This window comes from Cupressus sempervirens, chromosome 2 (genome assembly GCF_028749045.1).
Source record: "Cupressus sempervirens isolate cs-2001-9-10 chromosome 2, ASM2874904v1, whole genome shotgun sequence".
Classification (NCBI taxonomy): Eukaryota; Viridiplantae; Streptophyta; class Pinopsida; order Cupressales; family Cupressaceae; genus Cupressus; species Cupressus sempervirens.
Window position 1 is genome coordinate 602,991,731 of NC_143119.1, and position 13,431 is coordinate 603,005,161.

At 33.6% G+C, this 13,431-nt stretch overlaps 1 protein-coding gene across 1 annotated transcript in view; it reads right to left on the reverse strand.

Moving 5' to 3' along the window:
* LOC149574838 (protein FIP1-like) overlaps window positions 1-13,431 on the reverse strand; it is a 307,614-nt gene that overhangs the window by 246,106 nt on the left and 48,077 nt on the right. The gene's annotated exons all lie outside the window — the stretch shown is intronic.

Sequence of the window (13,431 nt, forward strand, 5' to 3'; positions counted from 1 at the left end):
TTTAGCCTGGCTTGAGTTGGCCTAAGATTTGTTTAGCAATGATTTTGGACCTTTAAACCTTGCAGACAGAATTAATATCATCTTTGTGATGTTACGAGTAAAATCACCTTTGCGATGCTATGAATAAAATCACCCTTGTGATATTATATATATTGTCTTCCAATGATTTATGGCTAGAAGAAAATATATTTTATTCATCATGATATATCCTTTATCAACAGGGCTACAAAGAAATTCATGAAAATATTGCAATATTCTGGTAATAATTATCAACATTATATTAAACAAAAAATTCCTAATTTATAGCATGGTATATTCCTGAGAAATTCCAGATTTATCATGACATTTTGGAAATATTTCCATTTTTGGCCATATATGCCCTCTGCCCCGCGATTGTTTCCTCGTTCTGCTTGTTTTTCTTGAATCTAGAACACTATCAACAACAACCAAATATTTGCAGTTCTTGATTCTTGTTGAATCCGTAGGGACCACCCTTGTCTCAAACCTCCATGTCCTAACTCTCTCTTGATGCTTGTCACTTGCATGTTACCAACAGCAAATTACTAGATGTATTATTTTAATGATGCATACTTGCATGTTGTTTCATCCATCCACTTGTTTTGAGAAAACACAAAATTATAACTATGATTTATTGGATTCAATTGCATATTGGATAGCTATAGTAATTGTAATCTTATTTAAAGCTTAATGATATTTAACATTGATAAAATTTGATAGTTTAACCTTGAATAGGAGGGAAAAACAAAATAAATTTTGAAAATTGTTTATTGTTTTAAGGGTTAGGCCTTGCTGTCTATGGAATTTGAGACCCAATGGGCATGCCTATGTGATGTCCCCATCAAATTCAACAAATACTTCTTGTAATACACAAGCAAGGCTCATGTAAAAAACACATTTACTTGATTAACAAATAAATGTTATTTTTATCATGTGCTAGTGAACAGATTGGTCTTTCAAGATAATCACGAAAATAACTCTTTATGCCCAAAATGAAAGATGAAAAAGCAACTAACAGTTGGAGAAATCATTATTGAATTGCTGATCTTCCTCGGAATTTTAGAGGCGTAGCTCCCTCTTATGATTCAGTTTTGCTTTTCTGGGGTATGATTTTAACCAGAAAGCGGGAAAGGTAATCAACATTTATCCATCACTATGACACAAATGTGAATAAGGTTTAATAAAAAAAAGGGAAACTAATGACTTAAAATCATTCAGCTCCACACTCACAAGTGACAAACCAAGAAAGAGATTAGTAATCCCCCTTCAGTTGTATGTAATACTTGAAAGTCACAAATTTCGAAACATGCATATGAACAATCCAATGAACAGAAAACTCATCAAAGATAACCGCACTAATTCAAAGAGAAGCTGCAATCAGAATGAAAATAATTAAATTCAAAGATTCGTATTATGTCGCTTCGTTTCTCTGATAAAAAATAATAGCCCACATAGACTATCACATCCCTCTATCTAAAGGATTATATCAAAGCAGAAAATATACTCTTCTCTCACCAACAAAACTAAAATTTAAATGCCCCCAACTCTAATTGAGTTGTGCTCATGCCTTAAAAGGCAAGAGGAATCAGAATGCAGACCTCTCAAATGTCCTCTTGTTACACATTTAAAAGACCCTGTGTGAGCCCCTTCGGTTCAAATTCCATAACTGTCTGTAGAAAAACAACTGTCTCTTCCTATTCTCATAATTCTCTAGAGAAATTTATAATCTTTTATGCATAACAGTTTTGGGACCAAAATTACTACTCTTTCCTCTTCCATTTTGGGAGATATTTAGACATTTACATTGCTTTTGTTAATGTTTGATAGCTTTTGTCGGATGAACATATGTATAATTATATATATGAGAGAAATACTATATATATATATATATATATATATATAGCTGATTAAATATATTATTAATTATCTGATTAACAAATAGACATGTCCCATGAAGGGACATGTCCATTCACTTTCTTATTCTGAATATATATCTAAAGAGGATGTTACATTTGAAAAACATATACCATAAACATGGCAATGCGAATACATTTGTAGCAGATCTCTAAAATCTAACATGGTATCAGAGCAAAGCCTGGGAATAAAGATGTTGAAGATTATTTCAAACAAAGAAAATCTGGGTAACATTTGCTAGAGCTTCTTGATTATATGGTCATTGTGATTCACAAATGTTGATACAGAGTTCACAGTCTATCAAATATTTATCGCAGTCCATATAGGAGGATCACCTTTTGCACAAGCAGGATGCAGTAAAGTTTGCAGTCTATATACATTGGTTGTAGATTACATGATAATAGAGAGTAAGTTATAACAGAATGATGAATACAATCAGCACAGCAAATGGAGAAACAGAATGTGAAGGTGTCAGCAGGGACTGAGGACTATACATCATATACAATAGCAATCACTGCCACACGAGCTTAAACAGGAGCATAAAGGCCAGATCAAGCGTCGTACACCTTGGATCAAAACCACAAATTGGCATGTGAATTAAAGCAGACGTTATTGCCATCTAGTAATTCATTGTCAGTCATATAATGATTACCGAAAGTCATAACCTTGCGGAGGCGGACACAGAAATACAGGGCATTGAATGTCTTTATTACACATGGAATTGAATGTTGATTAAAAGGAAATAAGAAAGACATGGCGCCAGGGGTCTCACCGCATGTCAAGCAAAACATGAAGCAAACTGGATGGAAGGACAAGATAGGAATTGGTGGAGCAACAAATATGACTGTCATAGTGATTGGTGGAGCAACAAATATGCATTGGGTATCTTAAAATGGGACCCGTCAGAAGACTTCAACCCTATTTGAGGAGCCAAAAGCCCACATGGTCTTCATTTATGGACGTTGGGTGAAAGACCCTAAGGAAAATAATGAGTAGTAGTGATTAAGACAGGCGGGCCCCATCTTATTACTCGTCCCGACTGCAGAGCAAGACTTTGACAACAAACAAGGGCAGTCGATTTAGTTTAATAACTTAGGGAATTGATCCCCTTAAAAGTGAGTGTGTGTGTGTGTGTGTCTGTGTATGTCTGTGTGTGTGTCTGTGTCTGTGTCTGTGTCTATCTCTGTGTGTCTTTGTGTGTGCTTGTGTGTGTCTGTGTCTGTGTGTCTCTGTGTGTTTCTGTGTCTGTGTGTGTGTGTGTGTGTGTGTGTGTGTGAAATATAGGTTGCTTACATTAAAAATAGCAATAAACTCATGGTATATAATTAAATATAAAGTGGTATATATAATTGTGAAATATAGGTTGCTTACATTAAATAAAGCAATAAACTCGTGATAGGTAATTAAATATAAAGTGATGATATATGGTTTATAAATAAATATGAAAACATATATGATGAGATTTGATCATTAATATTATTAAATGTAATATGAATGCATGGTAAGATAGAAATAAAAACTTTATAGATGAGATAATTAAAATTTCTATAGTGCTAGTGTACGAACTAGGCTCACTCCTATATGAATGGCTATGTGCCAGTGTATAGTATGAGATTGTTCCTATAATAATGGCTAGTTAAGCAAATAATATGTTGAAAATATAGGTTAAAGTATATGTTTATCTATATTATATTGAAAATCATACCTATCTCTCATAGTTTTTGGTATTTATTACATACTAGATGAGTTATGTGCCTTGATCTTTTCCTCTAAGAATGTTATCGCAGGAAAATGAAGGATTGGTATTAGATTCAGAGGGAGTGTGACAATTTGTCAAAGACAAGAAGCTCAAAAGATTGATGTTTAGAGGGACTCTGACATTTCATTTGAGACAACATTGAAAGAGAGGGAGCAAATAGAGGATATGATTCAACCTTCGGTGATCTAGAGGGAGTAAACCACGTTGAGATGGGAGTAAACCACGTTGAGATGGATTCTCCAATGATCAGTAAGTTGTACTAGTCAAGAGGATTATGATTAATGTTCATATACCTTGTGACTATGATTTTTAATGGGCCTACCCCCTATGTACATCTTGAGGAAGTGACAACTTCCAAATGATGTCACTTGTATTTGGAGAAGTTTTTGTAATGTGACGATCTTACAATAACTTGTATTATGAGATCAAATAAATCGATTATATGGTGAATGTCTTGCATCTCAACATTCCGGGAGGTCATTACTCTAAGAGTACTTGCTGAATATCTTTGATATTCTGGGAGGCCAATACTCTTGATATCAAATGTGATATCAAACCTTATGTTTAGTAATTGGTGAATATCGTATGATATTCTAGGAGACCAATACACATGATGTCAAATGTGATATCACACTTTACTTGAGTAATTGGTGAATATCATTGATATTCTAGGAGGCCAATACTCTTGATATCAAAACCTTTTGAGTACTTGGTGAATATCATTGATATTCTAGGAGGCCAATACTCGTGATGCCAAATGCAACATCAAATGGTGGAACACTTTTGAGGTATCAAATGATATATCCTTAAAATTTGTCATTCTACTAATGGTGTAATATTTGTCTTTTGTTCATCCTCCCTAGCTAAGAGGGAGTGTTAATAATTGATAGCTTCTATTGAATGAACATATGTATAATTATATATATATGAGAGAAATACATATATATATATGAGAGAAATATATATAGATATATATATAACTGATTAAATATATTATTAATTATCTAATTAACAAATAGGCATTGTCCCATGAAGGGACATGTCCCATGAAGGGACATGTCCATTCATTTACTTATTCTGAATATATATCTAAAGAGGATGTTGCATTTGGAAAACATATACCATAAACATGGTAATGTGAATACATTTGTAGCAGACCTCTAAAATCTAACAACTTTGCCTCATTTAAGAACGTTATTCCACTTTTTTGCTAGCAATTCTTAAGGGAATATGCAATACTCAACCAAACCTCAATCTTCTTAATTAAATGTTCAGCCTCATCAAATTCATGGAGCAACAATGTATTAGTGGAGCCTACTGAACTAGTCCTCAATAGAATATTTTGAGATAAATAAGAAAAAAACCAACACTTGATGATTGTATTCCGGGGGCATTATAATCTTCACCATTTGAACAACTTTGTCCCACACCATCGGTTACCACCTGTTTAAAAGGGGGACATTGTCCAAATCAATCTAAACAAAAATCTTCAGAACATTTTCATCATCTCTGATGTAGCCTCGGTAGTCAAAGAATTACTAAAACAAACATTCATCCCTTGTTTCCCCTTCATAGTCAAACATCCTTTCAGATATTCCATATGCATCATTAAAGGTGTTTCACTTACATTTCTATGCACATATAATTCAAGAACGCAAAATTCATCAAGTGTAAACATTTCATCGAATACTTCACATGTTCCCACTATATATTTGAGTCAGAATTTGGTACGATTCTCGTTATTATGTCGAGCGAGGAGTTCTAATTTGGAACACATAGATGTCCTTCATAACGTAGCTTTTTATTTTCTCTTAGTGTTAAGTGAGACGGCTCCCATGAGCTTGACTGGGTCCATCAAAGGCTTTGGACTCCGACATGTATTTCAGAACTTTTAACAAACCGGTATCGTCTCCATTATAATGTCACATGGAAATGAGTTATCAAGATTTTAGATCGTTTTTGGAGCCATATTGGGTTCTGATATCAGAGATTCAGCTTGAAATTTATTAGCCATAGCATTAGCCGCTTTGATAGTTCCAACTAATGCATGAGATACTACTGTATTTTCTCGAGCTCTAGAGAAAAGTTGATGGTTCTTGGTTCATGCTAAGTTGTTGAGTTTTGACATCATAAACTGAAATAGGGCCGACATAGACTTTGGAAATTTTAACCCCTCCCACGACTATAGTGAGTTCCAGGCATGGTGTTGAAGTCCAACACCTTATTCTAAACCAAAAGAACCTAGACAATAATAATGTCACGTGCTTTATAAGGACGATTATGGATTGGATCCTTCAAAGCACTTTGGCCTCTTTAATCATAAGGAATGCTTATCGGGACTTGCTGGAACACCAAGAACTTTTGTTGACCCATTTGATAATCACACGCAAAATGAAGTCATTTAAAAAGATTATCAATAATGAAGAATGATTAAGAACATGAAGCTCAAGAAACATTGTTATTTACAGAACTACTACTAGCAGCGTCCAATGCTCCATTCATATCAATTAACCCAAGATTATTTTTGACTGATTTCAAAGCCAACAAGAGGAAAACCCCTTTGATCTATTGACATTGCTAAACTGCAACTTTGGTTGCAAATTCCATTGATTTTATAAAATCTTCAATGGGCTCCATGTATTTAGAACCAATGTTCAAAATCTTGTTCTCTGTCACTTATCAGCGAGGCAACAAAAAGTTTTCTCAACAAATATTGGAGATAAATCAGTAACTTCTTGGGAAAATATCGAGAATTTTCAAAATGACTTAAATTTAATTTAAAATGTTTTTTCTTTTTTTTCTTTTTTTGCAAAATTCAATAAGTAAATGCATCTAATGAGTCAGTAAATGAGCAAACAAACCAAACAAGTTGATCTTGATATATATAAATGTGATAAGTAACAAAATGCATCCCAATGTGCAATGTCGATATAGTCAGAGACTCGAAACTCTGAAGCAAACTACAAATAGAAAATTGTCTTAGTAAAAAGATAAGCAAATACAAATGTCAAGTACAATATGAAACTAATCTAAATCTTTCTCTTCCCCTTTCCAATAGTTCTAGTTAAAACTATGGGAGAGGGAGGGGGCCTAGTAGCTCTAGCCCTAGCACTCTTTTTGTGATGTAGATGGTTTTGGTACTAGTATTGGTGTTGGTGCTAGCGTCGGTGAATCTGCTTCGAATCCACTTGCAATTGATCTAGATTAAAGCCAAACACTTTTTTTCTCCTCCTAAACCCTTCTTTGTTCAAAACGTTGATTGCTGCAAATGAAATGATTTTTGATATCTCGTTGGGCGTTCCATTTTTACTGGTAAAGCCTGCAAGAAGTCCATAAGTCATCACTGAGAAGTGGAGATTTAGCACAAAGCAGAGGCGAATTTATCACCGAGAAGTAAGGGATGTTAGTTTTAGAGAGATTGTTGTAAATGTATTCACATTGCCTATTATGGTATATGTTTTTCAAAGGCAACTCTCTCTCTCATATTTATAATAAGCATAAGTCATGAAAAGACATATCCCTTGAAGGGACATGTCTATTTATTAATTAGATAATTAATATAATAATAACAATAATTAATAATAATTATATATCTATATATATAATGTTCATAAATCATTATTATATTAATATCTTCAATAGTTTAGACTCATAGGTTTATCCAACTAAAGCTACCAAAACATCAACACTCCCCTCTTAGTTAGGGAGGATAAACACATGACCATTTATTACCTCAATGTAATATAAGAATATCTCAGATCAAAAGATTTCAACATTTTGATATCACATTTGATATCATGAGTATTGGTCTCCAAAATATCAAGATATAATATTTACCAAATACTCTGAGTAATGAAATTAGGGGTAATGACCTTTGAATGTCGAGTTGCAAGATATACACCAAGTACTATGAGTAATGGCCTCCTGAATATCGAGTCACATGATATTCACCAAGTACTCTTTGTAATGGCCTCTTGAATATCAATGTGCATAACATTCGCCCTGTACTCAAAATGTTCATAAGGTATGTGCACACATATTCTCATAATGCTTACCATGTGAACAGCCATGGTCTATTTAAGGAACTTAATCCAACATGCAAGTTATCTTCTACAGTGATTTTCTTTAACATCATAAGATGTCCATCACAATAGAAGGCCATGGTCTATTTAAGGAACTTAATCCACCATGCAGGATATCATCTATCATCATCTATTTAGACATCATAAGATGTCCAAGATAATAGATGGCCATGGTCTATTTAAGGAACTTAATCAACTATGCAAGCTTACAATCTATTATGATATGTTTCAGACATCATAAAAACGTCTATTACAATAAAGGGTTAAATTACTGAAAGATCCTTAGCTTTCAATAACTTCTACAAATACAAGTGATAAACATTTGGAAGTCGTCACTTCTTCATGATGTACACAAAGGGTAGGCCCATTAAATCATACAAAGGGTAGGCCCATCAAATCATGCAACCACACGCATGACACCAAAAGTTTACATGAAGTCAAAACTCCCTCTGATTCCAATATGATCAAATCTTCAAAGATTAACTGAAACACATCCTCTATCTACTCCTTTAGACGGATGTGTCAGACTCCCACAAAAAAGATATCAATCTCTCTCTTCCTTTCCTTGTATGTTGCTCACGTGGTTAGGTCGTACTTGTCTCACCTTTGAAGCTTAATTCGAAACTCAAGTAATTCTTAATGGATCAGTGCCAATATCTTTACCAAGCTCACACTACTTCAATGAGTTAGATCTTTTCATTATTGAATGGAGATATTATTGAAAAGATATAGAGATTAATATCCATGCGTGATTATTGAATAGAGACATACCAGATGACGTGGATCTGCCAATTTTGACCTTCAATCCATTATTTTTTGGAGCAAGGTTTGATTTAGTCTCGCTAGATTTTGTTTTGGGAATGCCTTATCCATGCCCAGTGGAACAAAACGAAGGCTTTTTCGATTGCCATGGTGATAAAATGTGATTATTAGGGCCTCTAGGTTTTTGAGATGGGAATCACAGGGGATCAATGTGCAAGTGAGTAAACCAAAGGGTGTGATTATTCTGGTAGAACATTGTAGGGTAGTAGCATATGAGAAAGTTATCCATTACTTATCCCTCCAATTCTGAGCTTTAATCAATAGTAATCTCTATGATACTTGGCTCCTATATGTGGACAAATGTTTCCCAAATATTTGTGACCTGAGTATTAATCGCCAATATTTTGTAGTGTTATCATACAACTTTGTAATCTCATTTTTCATTTCACTAGAATATAGTCTTTGGAATATGTGTTAACATCTTTCAAGGATAGAGGCACATCACCATTATCAAACACAAAAAAATTGCATTCTAATTGTTCCTAGCAAACGACCTGCTCTAATACCATGTTAGTTTTAAAGAGATTGTTATAAATGTATTTGCATTGCCTATTAAGGTATATGTTTCTCAAAGGCAACTCTCTCTTATATTTATAATAAGCATAAGTTATGAAAAGACATGTCCCTTGAAGGGACATGTCTATTTATTAATTAGATAGTTAATATAATAATAACAATAATTAATAATAATTATAGATCTATATATATAATGTTCATAAATCATTATCATATTAATAACTTCAATAGTTTAGACTCATAAGTTTATCTTGGCTCTCTTTTCTCACACAAAAACCTTAAGTTTTCTTGTGAGCTGTAAATTTGTGTGAGAAGCCGATACATCACCAACTTCTCTATGCTATTTTGATCTATGTTTAGAACTATTACCCTTTGTGCTCGTATTACTACAATTTGTCAGATAAAATTCTTCTTCGAGCATCCTGTGTAGTATGTATTTAATGCACCGAGACAAAGTAAGGAAATTGAATTGTTGTGGGTCCTTGACCATTAGTTGATTTGATTGGAAATTTGAGGCTGGTTTTGGAGGTGAAACATCCACCTCAACTGGTTGTAGCTTACAAATTTAGTTTTTAGTGCTTATTGGTTTGCAGTTGATGATATGAGTTTAAAGATGATGAAGGCTTTTCCAAGAATTTTGATGTGGGTTTGCAATTATTAGGGTGGTTTGATGATTGATCATTTTGGGAGTATTGTTTGAATTTGAAGTGTTTGATGCAATTTTCTCAATGGTCCTCCATTTTTAGAGTCATAGAAAATCACAATTTTGTCTATATCACTTTGCGAGAGATTTATTTGATTCCAGGTATTTTAGCAAGACATTTATCTCAACTGCGAGACCCTTTCTGGTAGGTCATTTGCAAGATCTAATGGAGACATAATTTTTTCAAGAAAATCACCCTTGTCGAAGGGTCATACAAATCCTCCTCTAGCACATGGTGTAATGTCCCTCCTTTGCAAACCTAAAGATCCACTTCCCTTAACTCCAGTAAGGCAATATGAAGGACAAAATTCAAGGCATATAGATTGATTCAAGCCGCATGGGTAGGGAATGAAGAGCACACGATTATACTGAGAGGGAGGAGTGAATCAGTATAATAACAATTTTGCCAATTTAAAACTTTAATCCATACAATTAACTTCAAATGCTGAAATGAACAACTATGCACATAACACAGTAACACAAAATTTACATAGAAACCCAATGCGGGAGAAAACCACGACAAATAATTGCTTTATATATAAACTTGTTCTTTTACAATGATTTGTAGGCTACGACCTACTAGAGGCAACAACCCTTGAGTTTATGAGCACTGACTCATTGGAAGCTCCAACTCCCACACTTTGCAAGCACGGACCTACTAGAAGCACCAACTCCCGCTTCTGACTTCATGAGCACCAATCCACTGCACTTGAACTACTTTTTCACCTTGACTATGTTGCTTACTTCAATTGATGATGGATACTTTAATTGCTCTAATTTCTTTTTTTCAAACCGATACTTCCAATTTTCACTTATACGCATTTCTCTCTTTTATTTCAAGTCAGAACACACCCTTCTTGGAGTCAACCTCTTAAAAATATTTCCTTTTTGATCAACCAATATATTCTGATATATATTAATCTGATTATTTTTTCTTTCTTTTTAAGTCTTCTTATTCTCCTCTTTTGAATCTTCTTTTATTATTTTATCTCACAGTCACATATAAATAAATAAAAAATAAACAATATAAATATATTATATTTTGTAATAACCCTAACCGGTTATAACCTTTAACGAACACCAATTTCTTCACTATTCAATTGTTTGACATTTTGTCAAACACTTGACAAGCAAGCTCAAACAAGATGAAAGTATTGGTTTATGCAAGTTCGTTATTTATAATTTTTGAACAATGGTGGATGCAAATAGTGATGCAGAGGGATTTTAAAACCTTTAGAAAATCAAATGCACAACTTAAGGCTTCACATGCATGAATGCAGATTTCAGCAAATGCATAGAAATTTAATGAAATGAGGGTCAACACATGAAGATGTTGCCCATTCAAATCTGCATTACACCTGGGTTTTCCTGTAACCTGATATGAGACAACAATAAAGAAATAAAAAAATGCATGAAATTACAAAGGATCCTCCAATGGCTGACAAAGACCATTGGAGGATCTTTAGAAAACCCCCATGCAAAGATCACTCTCAAAACAACAGAGAGATCCGACTGATAGGAAATCGACAATAAGAAAATATTAAACTATTAAGATCTGACTTTCAGATTTCTTCCAAATTGTTGATCTAAATACAAATAGAAAAATGTATGTAGAATACTACACAATCACATCTATACAACACTAGAAACTTAAGAAAATTACAAGAAAACTCAAGAACTTCATTCTATTCACTTTCTCCCAAAAAAAATCTCTCCAAAATCCTCCTTTTCAATATGCACTCTTTCTTTTTTTGAAAAACCTTCTAATGTAACTCCCAAAAATCCATCATAGCTTTCTTGTGGCGGTTACATTTTAAAAGCCTACACATGGTGCTTTAGGAATATTCATCATTTTCTTCCTTTTGATTTTTCCCATAAACATTTTCAAAAATTAGAAACCTTTAACACACCCAAAATAATCTAAAATAAACTCATACTAAGTTCTAAGAGGATAATGTTGGGTAGGCTTATAAGAATGCCACCTAAACATTTCCACCACAAAAAAAAGAACATTTATTTTAAAATATAAAATTCTAAACTCACACACAAACATTTCAAATTTCAGTTTTTAAACTCAAAACTTTTTGATATTTGCTTTGTGCCCTGCATTTTAGTCATATTGTAGGTTGTCTTCCTGTCGCAGATGTGCTCCTGCACCATACTCCCAAATTTCAAAAGTTTCCAAGTCCCTTGGAAACACTTGCAAAACAAAGCATTAGAAAAACATATGGATCCCTTCATCTTGACTTTTGGTTTGTACTTTTCCTCCATTAGAAAACTTGGCCTTTCTTGAACTTGTATCATTTGAATTTTCTCTTTCTCCTTCATCTTTACCTTTGGTTTGTATTCCATTGGTAAGATAAAAATTATTTGTTGCTCACTATGCATCCACTTCATCATATTCTGAATTTGTATGGCTGCTACATACACTTGTAACTTCATCACATTCTGAATTTTTATTATTGCTGCATACACTTGAATTTTTATTCTGAATTTTATGTCCCGAAAAGATTTTTGGATTGATTTGTTATTAAATCACTTGGATGAATTAAAGGAAGTTAATCACTATCATTTGAAAGAGAAATATCTGAAGTTGAAACTATTGCATGCATGTCAAGATTCCTTAAATCTGAAGCTTCCTGATTTCGGGCAGTGTGGTGGAAAGCCTTTCATTATTTTTTCATGAAGTATTTCCTTGTTATGCATGATATATTTTTGGAAATATCATTGAATATACTCTCATCTGGTTCAAGTTTGGTTCATTTTCATTTAGAAATGAGCAAGTTATGCACAATTCTGTGAAGCTGGTCTGTTCAGATTTTAGATTTACAGTCCAAAGAAAAAATTATAGCAGTCACGTATGGTTTCATAGAGACCTAAAAATTGGTGGGAGGATAGTTTATTATGTTTTGAACAATTTTCATTCTTTCCAGAAAAATTTATCTCGTGATTTGAGGGGTCAAACAAACCCATTTCTGAAAACTGTCCTATTTACTGTCACTGTTGCTACAGGAAGGCAGCAGTTTGGAAAGTCTTTTCTTTCTTGATTTTCATGGTGTCAAGAAGGAATGTGGTTGAAAGAAATTCAATTTTAATATTTGGAAATAAATTCCCAGCTCTAAAATCAGCAGCATTGAGTTGGACAATTTGTTTTGGTCATGGTTAAAGTATGGTTAGTTTTCTTTAGTTGAGGGGATAAGTGTTTGACAAAATTTCTGTCATTGTGAAGACACAATTACCACTAATTGGAGTCAATGAGTGAAAGAACAAGACTGATTTTTTTGGGTGGAAAAAGATTTGTTTTGTTTAAGTGTCCTATGTTGCTGAAGCATTTCATGTTCATGTAGCAGATTATGCTACTGTAGCAAAATACAATGTGCAGATTGTGAAGGTTTCCAGATTGATGAGTTTAAGCCTTTGAAGCAACCCTTCGAGTTGAGTATATCCACGAAAGTTTTCCAAGGTGTGGCTCTGATACCAAAAATGATGCAGAGGGATTTTAAAACCTTTAGAAAATCAAATGCACAACTTAAAGCTTCACATGCATGAATGCAGATTTCAGCAAATGCATAGAAATTTAATGAAATGAGGGTCAACACATGAAAATGTTGCCCATT